This window comes from Eubalaena glacialis, chromosome 5 (assembly GCF_028564815.1).
Source record: "Eubalaena glacialis isolate mEubGla1 chromosome 5, mEubGla1.1.hap2.+ XY, whole genome shotgun sequence".
NCBI classification, from domain to species: domain Eukaryota; kingdom Metazoa; phylum Chordata; class Mammalia; order Artiodactyla; family Balaenidae; genus Eubalaena; species Eubalaena glacialis.
The window spans coordinates 78,672,108-78,693,031 of NC_083720.1; the positions used below are offsets into that span (position 1 = coordinate 78,672,108).

The following is a 20,924-nucleotide window of genomic DNA, read 5'->3' on the forward strand; positions in this document are numbered from 1 at the left end:
TTTTTTAGATTCCACATATGAGTGAAATCATGGTATTTGTCCTTCTCCATCTGACTTAGCATAATTATCTAAAGGTCCATTCATGTTGTCATACTTATTTTTATCTTTGTGCATTTTCTTTAGTTTTATCTCCTGACACTTTTTTCAAGAAATGTTTCAAACATGTTGGATGAAATTGATGTATAAAGGACATTTGTAAATTAGGGCTTTCTTATAGTTCTTAAGTTCTGTTTGAATTATTTTACCAATATGTCTCTTTCCCCCAAATTTAACTAAGTTCTACAGAGAAAGTGTTCTTAGACTTATTCCTTTTTTGGATACCACATAGTATTTTTTGTAATGATTTGTATAGAGTGGTTGGTATTTAATGATTAGTATTTATTGAATTTAATAATAATGGAAATGGGGAAATATGCTAAAAAACATCACTGAGTTGTAACTGATTATGAACTCAACTATTTTCTCAGTTCCCATTTTGACAAGAAAGGCGTGGTCAGACAACAGCTGGATGCTTTTGATGAGTTTATTCAGATGTCTGTTCAAAGAATTGTGGAAGATGCTCCACCTATAGACCTATAAGCGGAAACAGCATGCTAGTAGAGAAGTTGAAGAACCAGTAAAATGGTTATTCTAATAAAGTAACATAAATGAGAGTATTGACTTGAAATTTCAGTCCTTCACTCACCTGGCCTAACAGTTAAAAAAAAAAAGAAGAGGGTCTGTAGGTGTTTTTAGTAGTGTTCTTCTAGCATCATCAATCAGCTCCTGATTTATTCTTACTAATGGAGAGATGCATTTTTGCAAGTAATGTAAAACCCTAATCCTTATTCAGATAGTAAGTATTTAATAGCTAGTAAGACAGAACTCAGAGATATGATAGACTACTAAGAGAAGCAAGCCAGAAATAGTTATATTGCTTCAGAAAAACCTCACTTTTTTCTTTCACAGTATAAGGAATCATAAAAGAAAAAGTATGTGAAGGACTTTTTCCCTTGATTATTTGTTGCATGAAATACATTATCATAACAATAGGAGATACAATAAAGGAAAACCATCAATCATATTAGCTGTTTTAATTTTTCTAAGTTCATTGTAGTCTTTGTTTTCACATATGCATGTTTTTTTAACATTGTTAAAATCATAGCAAGGCTATAATTTTATTTAATTAACTTATTTTTTATGTAAATTTATTTATTTATTTATTTATTTATTTTTGGCTGCATTGGGTCTTTGTTGCTGCGCGGGGGCTTTCTCTAGTTGCAGTCAGCAGGGGCTGCTCTTCGTTACGGTGCACGGGCTTCTCATTCAGGTGGCTTCTCTTGTTGCAGAGCACAGGCTCTAGGCATGCGGGCTTCCGTAGTTGTGGCACGTGGGCTCAGTAGTTGTGGCTCACGGGCTCTAGAGCACACGCTCAGTAGTTGTGGCACATGGGCTTAGTTGCTCTGCAGCATGTGGGATCTTCCCGGACCAGGGATCAAACCCATGTCCCCTGCATTGGCAGGCAGATTCTTAACCACTGCACCAACAGGGAAGTCCTAAGGCTATAATTTTAGAATCTAGTTTTACATGAATGATAATGACTGACCCCAGATTTTGAGTAGAGAAGCAGCATGATGGGCCTTAAGGGACAGGGAAAACTGAAAAACAAGGGGAAGTAGGGAGAGCCCCAGAAATAGAATTAGACAGAAAGAGAGAATATTACTTCTGGCCAGTTCAGTCCCTCTTTTCTGTAGCTTATCTTGTAAGGGCTGATGTATTATTCTCATTTTGGCTGGAGGTGCTGCACAGACTTTTGCTGTTAAGAACAAAAATAATTGGCACTTCTGGCACTGTGTTGGAAAATGGGCATAAAATGCCTTTTTTATACTTAGAGCATTTTCTCTTCATGGTCTTTGCAAAACAAGAGAGACAACAATATTATAATGTAGCATTTTCAAAGTGCCAGTGTCATAAGTACTTATGGAGGAAGAGATCTCCCAAGCTGGGCTGTCAGAGCCTAGAGGAAGAGATGGGATGGACTTTAACTAACTCTGAAGGGCAGGGTAGGACTTGTCTTAGTAGAGAAAAGGTACTTAATCATTTCAGCAAAAAAATACTTGGTATATCAATATTTGGCTTGGGGATAGATTTTAGGGACCGTAACAGTCAGTATATGATTTTTGATTTGATTTGTTTTTGATGGGTATTAGTGGAAGATAAGATGAAACCAGATTGTCACAGCCTTTGGATGTCATTGGATGTCAAGGGGAATTGTGGAAGGATTGTCAGAGAATGTGCATGAAGCATTATTTTGGAAAGGTTACTTTGGAGATCATGTTTACTTGGCGTGGAGAGAGGCTGGAGTCAGATTAAAATCTTGGTATAGCTTGGGTTTCAGATAATAATGTCCTAGACTAGGATGATAGTAGAAATGAGTAGTTGGATGGCTGGCTTCCCTTTGACTCATTATCACCACCAGTTCTCTATGCTTTTTTCCTACTCCAGTTTGGGAAGCTTGGGTGTCAACAATTTACCTTTAATGGTCTGCTTACTCACATCTTCTCCTCTGAGAATTGATCTAGAGAGAAATACACTATCCATTTATTACTGGAAAGTTTTCATGGGTCTTGTTTTATTGGGCAACAAATAGATACGTTATTGAAAACTTTTTTTTTTCCTGCTAAGGGCTGAGCTATAGTCAGCCAGGGCTAGAAGTATTCAGTCCTTTATGTAGAGTAGTAATTAGGATTTTCTGTATGTTTAATTGAAGAGTTAGGTTTACTTTTTCTATGTTCTATTGATGAGATTAGAGTATAGTTCTAATTGTCCAAATTTATCTTTTCTTTTTTTTCTGGTAACTGTACTTCTGACCTGAATGAAGGAGAGGGCACATGAAACGGCTGTGTAGATCATTAGTGCAAATCCATTTTAATTGTTTCATATAAATTCAGAGCATATGATACGTGTATAGTCTTTACTTACTTGCGATATATTAACTCTTTTTTTGTCTTACACCTTAAGAAAGTGATGAAGTATAAAACTTAATGTATATGGAACATGGCTGTTGACTTTGGAGAGTACCCATATTAAAGTGGATTGATTTAGTCGGTTTATAGAGTTTCTTCTACTCAAAATGTTAATGGTGGTTTAAATGGAATCATCAAAACCTTTATGGAAAAAAATTATTTACCCTCTTCATGTTTTTTGGTTTCATTTTAGCCAAGACATTTGCTGAAGTTTGAACAACTTTACCTCTCCAAGCCCATAAGAGATTGTGCTGCTTCACCAGTGTTGCCACGTGAAGCCAGATTAAGAAATCTCATGTAAGAAAGAGTTATTCCAGCAGCTGATATTGAAATACAGTTTAGAAAATGCAATTTTAACCAGCTGAAAGTTTTAACAATTACCTTACTATTAACTTGTTATCTGCTTTTATTTTCTGCTCCACTTTATAACAGAAACAGTCATTAAAGAAGGTGAAGAACAACTTCAGATGCAGCATCAGAAAACTTTTATTGGTAAAGTTCCAGTTATGTTGCATTCAATTTACTGTCTACTAAATGGCTTAGCAGATCATGATCTTTGTGAGTTAAATGGATGCCTCTTGGATCCTGATGGCTACTTCATTATTAATGGATCAGAAAAGGTATAGTAGCGTTATTTTATTTTATTTTTATAAATTTATTTTATTTTTATTTGTTTATTATTTTGGGCTGTGTTGGGTCTTCGTTGCTGTGCACAGGCTTTCTCTAGTTGTGGCGAGCGGGGGCTACTCTTCATTGCAGTGCACGGGCTTCTCACTGCGGTGGCTTCTCTTGTTGTGGAGCACGGGCTCTGGAGCGCGCGGGCTTCAGTAGATGCGGCGTGTGGGCTCAGTAGTTGTGGCTCGTGGGCTCTAGAGCGCAGGGTCAGTAGTTGTGGCGCACGGGCTTAGTTGCTCCACGGCGTGTGGGATCTTCCCGGACCAAGGCTCGATACCATGTCCCCTGCATTGGCAGGTGGATTCTTAACCACTTCACCACCAGGAAAGCCCTAGTAGCATTATTTTTTAAAAATTACACAATTATCATTAAGATTTAAATTATGAAAGTTGAAATTAAAAAGTAAGCTTTCCTACAGAATAATCTGAAAGTGGTAGTTGAATTATTTAGGGGGGTGACAGCTGAATTTATATAAACCAAAGTTTTATTTAGCTGTATATAATAAGCACTAGAAATTTGGTCAGTTGTTTGAACTTGTATGTTTTTATGGAGCATTTTTGCAAAATGGAGTTTGTAAAGTTCAAGAATTGATGTTTCAGTGAGCCTGTATGATGAGATTAAATTAAGATGCAGATTTCACTCTTCTTTCTACTTCAAGGACCTTGTGGGTTTTATGGCTGTAACTTTTATTGTCCATATAGGTTCTGATTGCTCAAGAGAAAATGGCAACAAACACAACCTTTGTGTTTGCCAAAAAGGATTCTAAATATGCCTACACAGGAGAGTGTAGATCATGTCTGGAGAATTCTTCTGACCCACTATCTGGGTTAGCATGCTGGCAAGAGGAGGACAGGTATGGACTATTACATGATATTGTTTGGGTTTATTCCTGTTGGTCTAGTTTTGTAAGTTACCAGACTGCATGTTTAGTCAAAAAGTTTTTCTGGAGCATATTATCAGTGTTATATGCTAGGCATTTTATTATTTACTTACTACTGTGTAATAAATCACTCCAGTGGCAACATTTATCATCTCACAGTTTCTGGATGTGGCTTAGTTGGGTCCTTTAGCTAAGCGTCTCTCACAAGGCTTCAGTCAAGTTATTTGTCTGGGCTGCAGTCATCATCTTAAGGCTCGTTTGCCTGGTTGTTGGCAGGAATCAGTTCCTTGCCGTTTGGCTCCCCTCCATACAGCAACTGATAACATGGCAGCTCACTTTGGCAGAGAGAGTAATTAAGAAAATTTGTAGAGCATAAGGGCAGGATGGAAGTCACCTTTTTTTTTTTTTTTTTTGGCTGCGCCTCGAGGCTTGCAGGGTCTTAGTTCCCCAACCAAGGATTGAACCCAGACCCTGGCAGTGAAAGCGCCGAGTCCTAACCACTGGATTGCCAGGGAATTCCTGGAAATCACCATCTTTTTATACCTTGGTCTTGGAAGCAACATCCTATAATTTTTGTTAGAAGTTCTATTTATTAGATGCAAGTCAGCACATCCAGTCCATACTCAAGGGAGGGGATTATACAAGGCAGTAATAGTAGGCAGGGATCATCGGGCACTATCTTAGTAGCTGCCTACCCTAGGCATGTTGCTTATAGTAATGTAATATAATAACAGCTAGCATTTCTTGAATATTTGCTATGTGCCAATTATGTTACTCAGTTTGCTTGATTTAATCTTTACAACTATATTGGGAATTTGTTGTAATCAACTCTTATTTAATTTCATGTACATTTTTTATTAAATTTTTTTGAATAAGGCATATGTGCACATTAAAATAGTTCAAAAAATTACAAAAAAGGGTACACTATAAAAAGTAGTCTTCGGGGCTTCCCTGGTGGCGCAGTGGTTGAGAATCTGCCTGCCAATGCAGGGGACACGGGTTCGAGCCCTGGTCTGGGAAGATCCCACATGCCGCGGAGCAACTGGGCCCGTGAGCCACAATTACTGAGCCTGCGCATCTGGAGCCTGTGCTCCACAACAAGAGAGGCCGCGATAGTGAGAGGCCCGCGCACCGCGATGAAGAGTGGCCCCCACTTGCCGCAACTAGAGAAAAGCCCTCGCACAGAAACGAAGATCCAACACAGCCATAAATAAATAAATAAATAAATAAATGAATGAATGAATAAATAAATAAATTAATTAATTAATTAAAAAAAAAAAAAGTAGTCTTCCTTTGCCCTAGCGGTAGCTGTTTGGTTGTTTATTTATGGCTGCATTGGGTCTTCGTTGCTGCACGTGGGGTTTCTCTAGTTGCGGTGAGCGGGGGCTACTCTTGGTTGCAGTGCGTGGGCTCCTCATTGCTGTGGCTTCTCTTGTTTCAGAGCCCAGGCTTCTAGGTGCTCAGGCTTCAGTAGTTGTGGCTCGCGGGCTCTAGAGCGCAGGTTCAGTAGCTGTGGCGCATGGACTTAGTTGCTTCGCAGCATGTGGGATCTTCCCAGACCAGGGCTTGAACCCGTGTCCCGTGCATTGGCAGGCAGATTCTTAACCACTGCGCCACCAAGGAAGTCCCGTGGTAGCTGTTTTTGATAATTTCTCATGAATCCATCCATAAATAGTCTTAACACAAAATTATAAATGGGAGCATAACATATGCCTGTTTGAAGATTGCTGGTATCCTTTAAAAATATATTTAGATCAGCAATTGATCATTGTTTTTGAGCTGTGATATTCCATGTGTAGATGTAGCATAATTTTTTGAACCATTTCTCTTTTGATGGACATTTAGGTTTCCAGTCTTGTGCTCTTACAAACAGTTCTGCAGAGTCTAATATCACTTTTATAAGTTTTATAAAGAAGGAGTCTTGAATATTAGAGACGTTTAAGTGCCTGAAGTTAAAATCCCATGTAGAATAGGTGTTTTAAAGAATTAAAATGGTTTTTACTTGTGAATGGGTGTAGAACGGGGCCCAAGCACAAGTGTTCGGAAAAGATCCCCAGGTGACTGTGATGTGCATTCTTTGTTGATAAGCATTGGCCTGGATTATGGAGGGCAAAAGTAAGAACACAGTATGTTAGAGAGATTATCATGGCAGCTATGGGCAAAATGAATTAATTAGCGGCAGAGAAAGGAAAATTATCCAGATATAGTGATAAGTTTGATATAATATGAGAATGAGTCAATTAAGATTGTATGGTTCTTACTCTGAGGTCCTAGATAAAATAGAGACCTTCCAAGAATTGGTTTTTAGAGAGAACCTAGTGAGTTCATTTTTAGACAAAAGATTTTGGGTGGTGCATGATGTAGGCATTCTGCTTTAATGTTTTGCTTATTCAGAAAAATTTTTTTGATGAAACAAATAATAGACTGAATGGAATAATTGGTATCTAAGTTGAAAGAATGAAATGGCAATTGGAGACATGAGGGTTGAGGGTACAGGAAAAAGATCAAGATGAAGATTTGCGTATCCTTTATGTAAAGTTGTTACTGAACATCCGTAAGATGGGATAAGGTTTGTAAGGAAGGAGGCCTGAAGTAGGAGGAGGAAGACAACAGAAACTGTTATTAGATGGACCATGATAATGTAGGGTTATGAGGCCAAAAGAAGATAGAATTTGATATTGAAGGAAAGAAATTTGATTAAAACTGAGAAACCAGGTGTTGTGTAATGCAGTGTAAGCTAGTAGCTTTTATTTCATTTCTGTCTGTGTTGCAATTAAAGGGGGAAAAATTGGAAAAGAGAAGCTTATATGAGAGAGGCTGTTTGTTAATTTTGCAACATTGTTCGTATGTGGCGATACCTCACAGACCAACTAAGAGTTAATATTTATTTTTCATTTTGTGCTTAGCTTTTCCCACATTTGTCTATCCATATTCTCTCTTATTTTGCCCTCATTTATTTCTTTGTTCCAAAGTTTTTAATTTTTTTGGTTGGGGGAAAGGACTTGGGGGTCTGTGTTTTGCAGCCAAAGGTCATTTCCAAATACAGTCTTGGGGAATTCTAGAGGATCTTGGCAGACAGAGAGAGTAGATAATGCAAGTTCTCTCAGGTCCAAATGACCAGCCTGTCCATCAAATGAGTAAACCTGTTCCATTGGTTTGAAAAGCAGCCATAGGATGTTCCTTAAAATATGAGAGACATGCTTCTTTTGAAATACATGTAATGAACATGTATATAAAATGGTTCTTATGATGTTTATATATGGCTACGATCTCTGTGTCCTCATATTCTAATGATGTTTTTTTTCCTAGGGTGCAAAAAGAGTGCTATCGGTCAGCACATTGTGGCAACCCTACCATATATTAACCCAGACATTTTCATCATTAATTTTTTTAGAGCATTAGATTTTGTGTCTGACAGAGATATTTCAGAGCATATTATTCATGATTTTGAAGATCCAGAGATGATGGAAATGGTATTGCGCAAGCAAAATGTATTCATAGTATTTTTCATGAGATTTAAAGTTACTGACTGTTGCTAATCCTAAAACACAGTACAAAGCTGCTCTGAAGATCAGTTTAGCTGTTGCAAACCCCATGCTGTTTACTGTGTAGTGCAATCCTTCAGCCCTGCCTTGCCTTCTCTCCTGACAATTCTCTGTAAAACAGACATGAAACCTAGAGGCAGCCAGAGTTCATTGACATCAACAAGAAGAAACAGTAGTAAGGAAAACCATACTAGTCTGGTGCTATTTAGTATAAAGGGAAAAAGAGTAGTTGATACCTTTTTTTTTTAAACCTTTTACTTTGAAATCATTTCTAATTTATAGGAAAGTTGCAAATAACTCTCCTATACTCTGCACCCAGAATCACCAGTTGTTAACTTTGCCTCATTTACTTTAGGATTCTATTATCTATATATACGTTTTATTTTTTTCTGGACCGCTTGAGAGTAAATTTCAGGCATTCATGCCCCTTTACTCCTAAATACTTCAGTGTATATTTCCTAAGAACCAGGACATTCACTTACACAATTGTAGTATAGTTATCCAAATCAGGACATTTAACTTTGGTACAACACTATTAGCTTCGCGATCTTATTCAGGTTTTTGCCAGTTGTGCTGATCATGTCCTTAATGGCATTTTTTTTTTTCCGGTTCAGAAATCTAGTCCAGGATCATGTATTGCATGTTGTTTTTATGCCTCTTTAGTCTCTTTTTATCTTCCCTTGTCTTTATTTATTTATTTATTTTTGGCTGCTTTGGGTCTTTGTTGCTGCGTGCGGGCTTTCTCTAGTTACAGCGAGCGGGGGCTACTCTTCGTTACAGTGCATGGGCTTCTCACTGCGATGGCTTCTCTTGTTGCGGAGCACGGGCTCTAGGGGCATGAGCTTCAGTAGTTGTGGCATGCAGCCAAGTTGTGGCTTGCGGGCTCTAGAGTGCAGGCTCAGTAGTTGTGGTGCACAGGCTTAGTTGCTCCGTGGCATGTGGAATCTTCCTGGACCAGAGCTCAAACCCGTGTCCCCTGCATTGGCAGGCAGATTCTTAACCACTGTGCCACCAGGTAAGTCCCTATCTTCCCTTGTCTTTATCCTCAGTGTTTCAAAACACTGAAATTTTTGAAAAGGATAGGCCATTTATTTTGTAGAATATCCTCAATTTGGGCTTTTCCAATATTTCCTCATGATTAGATTCAATTTATGCATTTTTTGGCAGGACAAATACAGAGATCATATTGTGTGCTTCCCAGGGCATCACATCAGGAGTCACAGGATGTCATTTTGTCCCATTATTGGTAATATTAACTTCACAGTGGCATCTGTTAGATTCTTCCACTGTAAAGTTACTATTTTTGTGGAAAGGTTTGTTGAGTCTAGATAAATATGGATTTCCTTATCAATTTTTTCCATTGATGATCCTTGTCTCAGGAGTAATTGATATTCTTAAAGTTGTCCTGAATTGTCCAGAGTCTTTAAGGCTACAGAGAAGTAAGGTAAAATGTAGACCAAACACTGGTCACAGAGTTAGAAAGTGGAGTATATTTTAGTTATTAGAGTATTTATTGATATGGTGACATGACCCAAATGGATTCTTTAAATCCAACAGAGAATGAAACAAACAAATAAAAATTCCCCACCCTTGTGGAACTAACATCCTAGTGGTTGGAGGTAGACCATAAACAAAACATTTACGTGGTATGTTAGAACTATATGTCATGTATTTGCCATCCCTGCTCTAAGGGTCAGTTAAGTTACAGGGGTGAATAAGATTATCCAGGGCAGGATGGAGAAAGGAGGGATGGGGACAATTGAACACTGAGTGGATTATATGTAAAAATATGACTTTGCTTCATTCTAGTATTTGCCAAAAACATGATAGTGTGAGAAACAGAAATGCCCAAACTTTAAAGATTTACTATTGTTTTCTAGGTATTAAACTGCCTGACTTTTGCATCTACTCTTTCTCACCTGTGTTGTTTAAATCCTTCCGTTGGTAGAGATGGCAAGCTAGCAAAACCAAGACAGTTACATAATACGTTGTGGGGAATGGTGTGTCCTGCTGAGACTCCAGAGGTAATGCATTAGAATTTATGTTCAGGATAAAAAGTCTGACAGTAATTATGTAGGGTATAATTATTTTTAGAAGCAAGTTTTTATTATGTAGTGTAGTTTAGAACTAAGATATTATTTATAATTTTGTTCTTAGGAAGTAAGAGTACATCCTGAGATCAAATTGAAGGAAAAATATTTTTGGAAAAGAATTTCGATAGGCATGTTAAATCAGTATGAGTAATATGTACTTTATTTATTCCAAGGGCCGTGCTCTAGGACTTGTGAAGAATTTAGCTCTGATGGCTTATGTTTCAGTTGGAGCTCAACCTTCTCCAATTCTGGTATTTTTAGAAGAAAGGAGTATGGAAATTTAGAAGAAATTTCTCCTGCAGCTGTTGCTGAGTGTGTATAGATGCAAAAACTATTGTTAATCTTTAGTTATAGCTTATTATAGGGTTACTAAGTACAAAATGCTTTTGGTGTTGCATTTTAGTGCAACCAAGATTTTTGTTAATGGCTGCTGGGTTGGAATACATAAAGATCCTGAACAACTTATGAACACTCTATGGAAATTGTGGCATCAGGTGGACATCACTGTGTCTGAAATAAGAGTATTTAATTAACTAAGACCATGTGATCTGTGAGATTTCCAAATGAGGTATAAGACTAGTGAAAGTTATCTTTGCATTGGTATCTTTCTTGAACCGGTTTCCTTTGAATTGTAAAGTATATTGTCAAAATTATCGGTGATGTTTTGAGCTAAATTTAATTATAAGGTATTCCTTGCTTTAATGCATTAGATATATGCATCTATATGCATTGAGAATCTTTTTGTAAAGGCGACAACAGTGCTTTTAAAAAGGGAATGAGCATCTCTGATTTCTCCTTTGTCTGATTCCAGAGATTCATTCATGAAATGTGATACACCTCTATTAGATCTTCTTATGTTTAGAGGCTGTTGAAGTACTCTGGGATTAGGACGAATTTTTTTTAATCATTAAAATAGAGTATGAGTTCTAATACTCCCTGAAATAGGGCTTTTGCTTTTAGTGTACTGTATTGAGGGATAGGGCTCAGGCTTTTGATTCTCTCAGATATACACCTTGGGGTCTGTCTAGGTGAAAGTAGGTTTGGAGAGAAACTGTAACACACTTCAGCCAGAGCTGGCCTCCTGTCTATGTAGCAAAGCAGAGAATCGAGGTTTGGCTGCTCCAAAGCAGGCAGACCCTGGGTTTTGACTCGGGTGTATTCCTAGCTTGAAGTCAGGAACAGCATGCTTCACCTGAGGGCAGGCAGGGCTAAGAGAAAGCCTAAGAACCAACACTGGCTGTGTTTTTTATGATTGAGAACTCACTGTTAATGCCATGTGTTTCTGCTGAGAGCTGCCTTCAGCTTTTCTGTGTTCTCTAGGGTAAAATTGAGTTCTTTATGCTGTTTTAGGCCTCTTTACCTTTCCATGGGCCCACTCCCTCAACCTGGAATGCCCTGTCACCCATGCCTCCTCAAAAATGGGTAATAGGGAGAAGGGTGCTTATTACTTTTTTCAGGTAAATCTCACTTATTCTGCAAAACTTATATTAACTCTCGTCTCCTTCAGGATACCTTACCTGACCCCTCAATTTGATTTAGATCAGAGGTTGGCAAACATTTTCTGTGAAGGGTCAGATATTAAATATTTTAGTCTTTGTTTACCTTACCTGTTGTGTGTTGAACTCTGTTGTGTAGTGAAAAGCAGCCATAGACAATACGTAAACCAATAAAACTTTATTTACAAAAGCAGATGGCAGATGAGGGCAGATTTGGCCTGCAGGCTGTTCGCTGAGCCCCTGATTTAGATCTATCCTTGTGACTATATATGGCATATTCTCCTTAAATAACTTCTGACAGAATGTGTATACCAGATAGTAACTGTTGATTTACATGCCTGCCTCACTGACTACACTATTCAGTTTTCAGAGGCAGGGAACATGTCTTAATATGACTTTGTATTTTCAGCTCTGAGAATGGTGCCTGACATGCAGTGTCTGACACTGAGTGTGTGTTTGTTGAACCTATAAGTGGATCCTGTGTCCTTGGACTAGGCTCTTTAATCTTCTATTGGGGAGTGTTATTGGGATTTTCTGAGTGGGAAAATTGTATTTTTCAGGAGTCTAGTAGTTTTCTTTTACTTCATATTTTCTGATAACCAGAGGTCCTCATTTTGCCTGTTTCTGGTAGGGTTTCCTGTCAGTAGTCCTCTCTAGACCCACTAAAGAACACCTGTTTCCTTTGGAACACAAGATACTATTTGGCCTTTGAGAAGACACAGCTCAGTTTATGTCTTCCTGTTAAGACAATAGAGCTATATTCTATTAGCTATATTGTAATATAATATTCTATATGCTATTAGGAATTCTCTAAGGATTGAAGGCAAGCATTTGAGAATGTCACTCATGCTGTTTTTGCTCACAAACAGTGTTTCATCTTAGATTGTTTTCTAAGGACAGGAAGTGGGCTAAGAATGTGGGGCATTTTCTGTTTCTTGACTTCTGACTCTTTGGGAGAACTTGATGTTTTTGATCAACCTTTTATGATTTACTATTGTTTTTAAACTGAGTAAGCCAAAGATTTTCCTTTCTTAAATAAACCTGATCTTTTTAAAAATAAAAGTGTCCAGATGTGATTTTACTTTTTTAAAGTACTTTTGTGGAGAAATACCAATCTATTTTTCCATTTCCCAACTAACTGGCAATTCATTTCTTAGTTGACTTCCACGATTGTACATTAGATATAGATAATTCACTGGAAATTCTTAATTTGTTTACTTTTTGACTTATACCTTTATATATAGGCACCTCAAAATCTGAAATGCTTTTAATAACTATTATGTCCTATATTGCATATTTTCCCAAAATATTTTTGATATTTTCACGGAATATATTTTCTAGTGCTATCCAGTAGAAATATAATGTGAATTACATATGCAATTAAAATTTTTCTAGTTGCCATATTAAGGTAAAAAGGAAATAGATGGGACTTCCCTTGTGGTGCAGTGGTTAAGAATCTGCCTGCCAATGCAGGGGACACAGGTTCAATCCCTGGCCCAGGAAGATCCCACATGCCGCAGAGCAACTAAGCCCGTGAGCCACAACTACTGAGCCTGCGCTCTAGAGCCCATGTGCCACAACTATTGAAGCCCGTGTGCCTAGAGCCTGTGCTTTGCAACAAGAGAAGCCACTGCAATGGTAAGCCCGTGCACTGCAACTAGAGAAAGCCTGCACGCAGCAACGAAAACCCAATGCAACCAAAAATAAATAAATTTATATTTAAAAAAAGGAAATAGATGAAAGTAATTTTAATAATATTTTTTATTTGACCTGATATATCCAAAATATTATTTCAGCATATAATCAACGTAAAAATTATTAATGAGAATTTTATATTTGTGTGTGTGTGAGATATTGTCTTTGAAGTCCAGTGTGTAGTTTATACTAACAACATACCTCATTTCAGAATGGCCATATTTCAGGTGCTCAGTAGTGACATGTGGCTAGTTACTGCTGTATTAGACAGCTAGGCTAGAAGCCATTTGTCTGATAGGCAATTGTGAGAAGTCAGGCTTATAACTGGGAAAGCCTGATCAAGGCAGAGTGATATAGGACTGGATACTGAAAGGTTACAGAGTGAAGTATGTATAATTATCAGAGAGGCAAAATAAGAAATTATCAGATACAATTGACCCTTAAACAACACAAGTTTGAACTGCATAGTTCCACTTATATGTGGATTATTTTCAGTAAACATTTTGGAAAATTATTTGGAGATTTGCAACAATTTGAAAAATTCACAGACTAACCATGTAGCCTAGAAATATTGAAAAAAATAAGAAAAAGATATGTCATGAATGTATAAAATATGTATAGATACTAGTCTATTTGATCATTTTCTACCATAAAATATACACAAATCTATTAATAAGAGTTAAAATTTATCAAAACTTATGCAAAGACTTATAGATAGTACATGGCGCATTTGCAGTTGAGAGAAATATAAACAAACATAAATGTGCAGTATTGAATCATAACTGCATAAAATTAACTATAGTGCATAATGTACTATTATAATAATTAACCTCCTTTTAATATTGTGGTGAGCTCAAGTTTTGTGGGTATCCACTTAAAATGCCATGTGACACTAATCATCTCCACGTGAGCACTTCATCTTTCCACTAAACTGCTTATCACAGTAAAAAGTGATTTCTTGCAGTTCTTGCATATTTTTCTTCATGTTTAGGGCAATACTGTAAACCTTGAATAACCCCATGGGACTCATTAGAAGTGCCACTAGTGATGCTGGAAGTGCTCCCAGGAAGCAAAGTCTTGACATTTCAAGAAAAAGCTGAATTGCTTGATGTATACTGTAGATTGAGATCTGTAGCTGCGGTTGCCAGCCATTTCAGGATAAATGAATCCAGCATAAAGACCACTGTAAAAAAAAAAAAGAAAAAGAAAAAAGAAAAGAAAAGGAAATACGTGAAAGCATCACTACACCTATGCCAGTATGCATGAAAATGTACTTTCTGTGAAATAACTTTATTTTATATTGAAAATGTAGCTTTTATGTAGGTGTAGGATTGCTATAAGAAAGGCATACCTACTAATATGGTTTGAGAAAAAGCAGTCATTATATGATGACTTCAAGCAAAAGGAAGGTGAAGGATCTAAAGCTGGACAATTTAATGCCAGCAAAGGTTGGTTTGATAATTTTAGAAAGAGGTTTGGCTTTAAAAAAAATGTCAAGATAACAGGAGGATGACCAAGAGGCAGCAGACCAGTTCCCAGGCACGATTAAGAAAATCATTGAGGAGAAACAATAGGCTGAACAGGTTTTTAATGTAGACAAGAGTGCCCTATTCTGGAAAAAAAAAGCCACAAAGGACATTTACTAGTAAGGAAGGGAAGTGAATACTACGATTTAAGACAGGAAGGGATAGGCTAACTCTCTTGTTTTGCACAAATGCAGCGGGGTTTAGTATCAGGACTGCCCTTATCTATAAAGCTGCTAACCCCCGAGCCTTGAAGCGAAAAAATAAACACCAGATGCCAGTCTTTTGGTTGTACTACAGCAAGGAAGCCTGGACATTGAGAACCCTTTTTCTAGATTGGTTCCATCCATGCTTTGTCCTTGAAGTCAGGAATTACATTGCCAGTAAAGGACTGCCTTTTAAAGTTTATTTGATTTGGACAATACCCCTGGCCACCCAGAACCCCATGAGTTCAACACTGAAGGTGCTGAAGTGGTCTTCTTGCCTCCAAACACAACATCTAATTCATTCTCTAGATCAGGGGATCTTAAGGACCTTGATGGCTCATTACACATGGTACTCCATGGAAAAACTTGTCAGTGCTATGGTAGAGAAAGATCATGGAAGTCTGGAAGGATTATACCATTGAAGATGCTGTTGTTATTATAGGAAAAGCTGTGAAGACCATCAAGCCCCAAACAATAAATTCCTGCTGGAGAAAACTGTGTCCAGAGGTGCCGACTTCACAGGATTTAGGACAGAACCAATCAAAGAAATCATGAAAGAGATTGCGGATATGGCAAAAAAAAGGTTGGCGGTGAAGGGTTTCAAGATAGGGATCTCAGAGAAATTCAAGAGCTAATAGACAGGACTTCCCTGATGGTCCAGTGGTAAAGAATCCGCCTTACAATGCAGGGTTCAATCCCTGGTCAGGGAACTAAGATCCCACATGCCGCGGGGCAACTAAGCCCGCGTGCCACAACTAATGAGGTCACGTGCCTCAGCTAGAGCCCGCGTGCCGCAAACTACAGAACCCATGCACTCTGGAACCCCCGTGCCACAACTACAGAGCCCACGCACCCTGGAGCCTGTGCGCCACAACTAGAGAAGAGAAAACCCACACGCCACAACTAGAGAGAAGCCTACACACCACAACAAAGAGCCCACGCGCCACAATGAAGAGCCTGCATGCTGCAACTGAGACCCAGTGCAGCCAAAAATAAATTAAATAAATAAATAATAAATAAGTCTTAAAAAAAAAAAAAAGAGCTAATAGACACCATACCAGAGGATTTAACAAGAGATGACTTGTACAGGAGTGCTTCTGAACCAGCGCCAGACAATGAGGAAAAAGACATGGGAGAAGTAGTGCCAGAAAACAAATTGACATTAGACACTCTGGCAGAAGGGTTCTGATAATTAAAAACTGCTTTTGACTTCTTTTACGACATGGACCATTCTATGATACTGGTGCTGAAACTAAAGCACACAGTGGAAGAAGGATTAGTACTTTATAGAAACATTTTTAGAAAAATATAAAAGCAAAAAAGTCAGATAGAAATGAGGATGTAAGGACTTCCCTGGTGGCACAGTGGTTAAGAATCCGCCTGCCAATGCAGGGGACACAGGTTTCAGCCCTGGTCCGGGAAGATCCCACGTGCCGCGGAGCAACTAAGCCTGTGCGCCACAACTACTGAGCCTGTGCTCTAGAGCCTGCAAGCCACAACTACTAAGCCCACGTGCCACAACTACTGAAGCCCGTGCACCTGGATCTCATGCTTCGCAACAAGAGAAGCCACTGCAATGAGAAGCCTGCGCACCGCAACGGAGTAGCCCCCGCTCGCCGCAACTAGAGAAAGCCTGTGCACAGCAACGAAGACCCAACGCGGCCAAAAATAAATAAATAAATAAAGTAAATAAATAGCTCCTCTATACTACATTTTAAAAAAAGGAATTAGGATGTATTTTTGTCAAGTTACACCCCGTGTGCGTACCTCTCCTGCCTCCCCTCCCACCTCCTCCACCTCTTCCACAACTGAGACAGCAAAACCAGCCCTTCCTCTTTCTCTTCCTCCTCAGCCTACTTAATGTGAATCAAGACTACTAGGATGAAGACCTTTGTGATGATCCACTTCTACTTAATGAATAGTAGACAGTCATCATGTGCTACAGTTAATAAACTTATCTGTTATGTATGTGTGTGAGTGTCTTTCTATGAAAATCTAATAACTACTGCAAGAACCATGAGACATTGTGTCATCACCATCATATCATCATCATTGCCTAAATATCATCATGTAGAACATCAGGTGCAAGACTTGTATTGAAGTGGCTAGCCTACCTTATATAGGAATAAGGTAAGTGATACTTAATATAAAATTAATAATGTATTAGTTTTCCTACTGTTCTATAACTTTGCTTTCAAAGTTATATACATTACCATACAGTATGCCTCTCTCTTCCCTCCTAATTGGAGAAACTGTGTATCAGGATGTCACCATAGGTAAGTGGATTTTTAAAAATGTAACAGTGTTTCCAACACTGTATTATGAATATGACTGTAATACTGTATGCCATAAAATTTTTATAAGGATTCATTCACTGTATAAGCTAAGCTACTGTGAAGCAATTGTATCAATTACACTAAGCTTACCATGAAGTAATCATATTGCTGCTGTATTATTATATATGTATATAAATATATCTGTATATAAATATGAATTTGTTTTTACACATTATCTTTTCATTTGTGATGTCTAGAGTTAGTAATTCATATAGTATCTACAGTGTTTCGTATCATATACAACAATATGGATGTTAGGTACTGACAGATAATCTCATAAACAGATGACATTAACTTGTATTGATACAGTCTCTAGTTTACTTTATTGTAAGAGTACAATAATAGTATATATAGTGTACATGTATTTTGTATAATGGTACTATTATCATATAATAGTAGTACTATTATATAATAGTATATGTGTAGTATATAATATTGATACAAGTAACATAAAATATGTGTTAATTGACTGTATTATCGGTAAGACTTCTGGTCAGCAGTAGCCTATTGGTAGTTAAGGTGTGGGGGAGTCAAAAATTATATATGGATTTTTGACTGCACTGGTGATGGCGCCCCTAACCCCCATGTTGTTCGAGGACCACCTGTACAAGCATCCTTGAAAGATAGCCTGGATCAAAGGCAGTCATTGCCTCTGCTTACAACATATGCAAAACCATGAGAGATCCATGGAGAATTGTCTCCCAACATTTAGTAGATATTTGTAACAAGTAATATGCATAAACTGAAAGAAAAATATTTTACCTTAAACAACTGCAGTCACTTGGTGATGGAATGTGTATACCTATGGGGCACTGCACAACTCCTCAAACCTTGGAATCAGATTGGACATCACTGCCCCATCCCCTGTTCCACACTGATTTTCTTAGAGGACTTGCTTTTTATCACAGCAACCACCAAAAACCTAGATTCAGAAATATCTCATGTCATCAAAAGGAAAGCAGTGCTATCTCATGTTGAAACTGAACGACCTCAAGCTAGTAGTTTATGTGGTGTATATCAGATGTTGAGGATCACTGTGTTTTTCTCAAAAATCTGACACGTCCCATGGTGCTCCTGTGAGCTCACTGAGGCTCTTTGGGACAACTTGGGAACTGTAGCCCTAAGCAGTGGTGGAAGAAGCACTGATTCTGAATGACCTCGCAGAGTAGCGCTGTTTTGGTAGCCTAGACTAAATGGTTGTTATTATACCAGAGAGAAATAAACTTCTATCCTCTTCCAGTCAGATTTGTGGATGTTTTTGTTGCAGTAGCATAGTCTTTATCCTAACTAGTACAATCTCCTAATAAATTCAGCTGCATCTCATAATGTAGTATTTGATGACATGTTCTTATATTGTGAAAAACAGTATTCACTATGTGTTTCTTTTGTCTTTCCAACCTCAGTCATCACCTCAGTCCACATTTATTGAGACCCTGCTATGCCCTGGCAGTGGGTTAAGTCAAATCCAAGTCCACTTCTATGTTCCTCAGTCCCCTCAGCTGCAGGCCAGCTGCTCTTGACCATTTAGCCACATCTAAGCAAGTCCCCTCCCCATTTGGCAAGTAGGGTCTGGAAGTTGCATTGATGCTTTACACCCAGGAGTAGCTGGTGTGCCTTCGTTGCTGACTGGGCTTGGACCTGGAACTCAGTGAGAAGAGCTTGGGTGATCTGAACTGAAATGCGTGCATCAGTCCTTTTTGGCCAGTCTGGTTAGGACTAAGAACCTTCAGGCAAAAAGCCAATCTGACACATCCAGCAAGACACAGAGAGTGTTCAGAAAGAAGCACACAGGCAGCAAGATAGAAGGTACTTGTTTTCACTGCCTACTACTGAGCTGGCTTAGACTACTGCTGGGGTAGTGAGCACTGTGTGTGTCTGTGCAAAAGGAAAGCAGGAAGGAGAACAGACTCTGGCCTGTCAGTGATTGAAGGGAGAGAAGAGACAAGGGATGGCTGGGCTGGCCTTGGGTAGCTTTGGGAGAAGCAGACCCTATGTCCACTCACTATTTTGCAACCTGGGGCTCACTCACACACACACACAGCTAGGAATGGGCCCTGACACCTTCCAGTTCTTCAGCATGGAGAGAAGAGAATGCTGAAAGAGTTTCAGTCTTCCCACACCCAAAATGAGTGACGTTTTAATGTACATTAATTGCTAGTAAACTTGACCCAATAAGAGTCGTAGAATTTGAACAATCCATGCCAACTTTCTTCTTGATGGCAGCACAGGGAAGAGGAGAAAGATGATGGGGGGGGGGGTGGCTTTGCCTCTCTTAAAGCATATTCTGTGTAATACTCATGGACTTATTATAGCAGGAAGAGTTCATTTACCTAAGGATCTCAGAAGGGTTGAAATAAAGCAAGATTTTAGGTAAATTTTGAATAAAGGAGAAAATTTGTCTTGATCTGAAACCAGGTTTCTGGTTTCAGAGTCTATTGTTATATGTTATTTTTAACATGTAGGTTTTCTTAAAATATTTTATTGACAGAGAAATATAGATGCAGTAAAAAGAATCAAGCAGTACAGCTCTTAGCCAATATGATGGGTGAAAAAATGATACTTTGGTTTTATTTGCACTTCTTTAATGATGAATGAATTTGAGCATGTCTTCCTACGTTTAAAAGCTTTTTCTGTGAACTGCCTATTCATAGCCTTCATCCATTTTGTTTCTTTTTCTGTTGGTATTTTTCTTATCGTTTTGTAAGAGTTCCTCTTATGGGAAGAAAATTAGCATTTTGTCTGTCATAATTGTTTTAAGTATTTTTCTAGGGCCTTTTACTGTATTAAAGGTATTTTTTCCATGTAGGAATTTTTAATCAGCTTGGTGTCTCATCCCAGGATCCCCATATATTCATGTCTGAGTGCTGGGAGCAACAACTAAAAGAGCTTTCAGTTAAAGAACACTCACTCAATTAAAACAAAAACCTCTGTCAGACAGTGAGAGAATATAAGCAACACTATTTGTATTCATTTCCTGAGGCTGCTGTAAAAAATTACCATTACTGGTTAGATGAACACGACAGAAATTTATTGTGGCACAATTCTGGAGTCCAGAAGTCAGAAATCAAGATGTCAGCAGGACTGTACTCCCACTGGAGGCCCTAGGGAACAATCCATTCCTGCCTCTTCCATCTTCTGATGGCTGCCTTAGCATTTCTGGGCCTGTGGCCTCATCATTCCAAATCTCTCTTCATGTTACCTTCTCCTCTGTATGTCTGGCTCTTCTCCTCTGTGTATTTATCTTATAAGGATACATATGGTTGCATTTAGGGCCCACTAGGATAAGCACCTCCTCTCAAGATTGGTAATTTAATCACATTGGCAAAGACCTTCACAGATTCCAGGAATTCGATGTGGATATCTTTTGGGGGCTATTTTTTGGCTTACTACATGACTCTTAAATACCCTAATAACAGTAAAATTTAAAGTGGGGAATGAGGTGCTCTCCCCCTGCTTTGCCCTGCACCTCA

At 38.4% G+C, this 20,924-nt stretch overlaps 2 long non-coding RNA genes across 7 annotated transcripts in view; both read left to right on the top strand.

Annotated features, from left to right (window-relative positions):
* Positions 1-20,924, top strand: part of LOC133092688 (uncharacterized) — an 86,477-nt gene that overhangs the window by 21,034 nt on the left and 44,519 nt on the right. For 5 of the 6 annotated variants that reach the window (XR_009701106.1, XR_009701109.1, XR_009701105.1 and 2 more), the window contains 3 exons: positions 3,199-3,302; positions 3,438-3,625; positions 4,382-4,533. This is a non-coding gene — a long non-coding RNA (uncharacterized LOC133092688). Of the gene's footprint in view, positions 1-3,198; positions 3,303-3,437; positions 3,626-4,381; positions 4,534-7,869; positions 7,958-20,924 lie in introns of those variants that run through there. The other variant, XR_009701108.1, reaches the window with a different exon arrangement.
* LOC133092175 (uncharacterized) lies at positions 8,885-10,512 on the top strand. Its single transcript, XR_009701031.1, has 3 exons — positions 8,885-9,120; positions 9,986-10,129; positions 10,372-10,512. It is a non-coding gene; the product is annotated as an uncharacterized LOC133092175 (long non-coding RNA).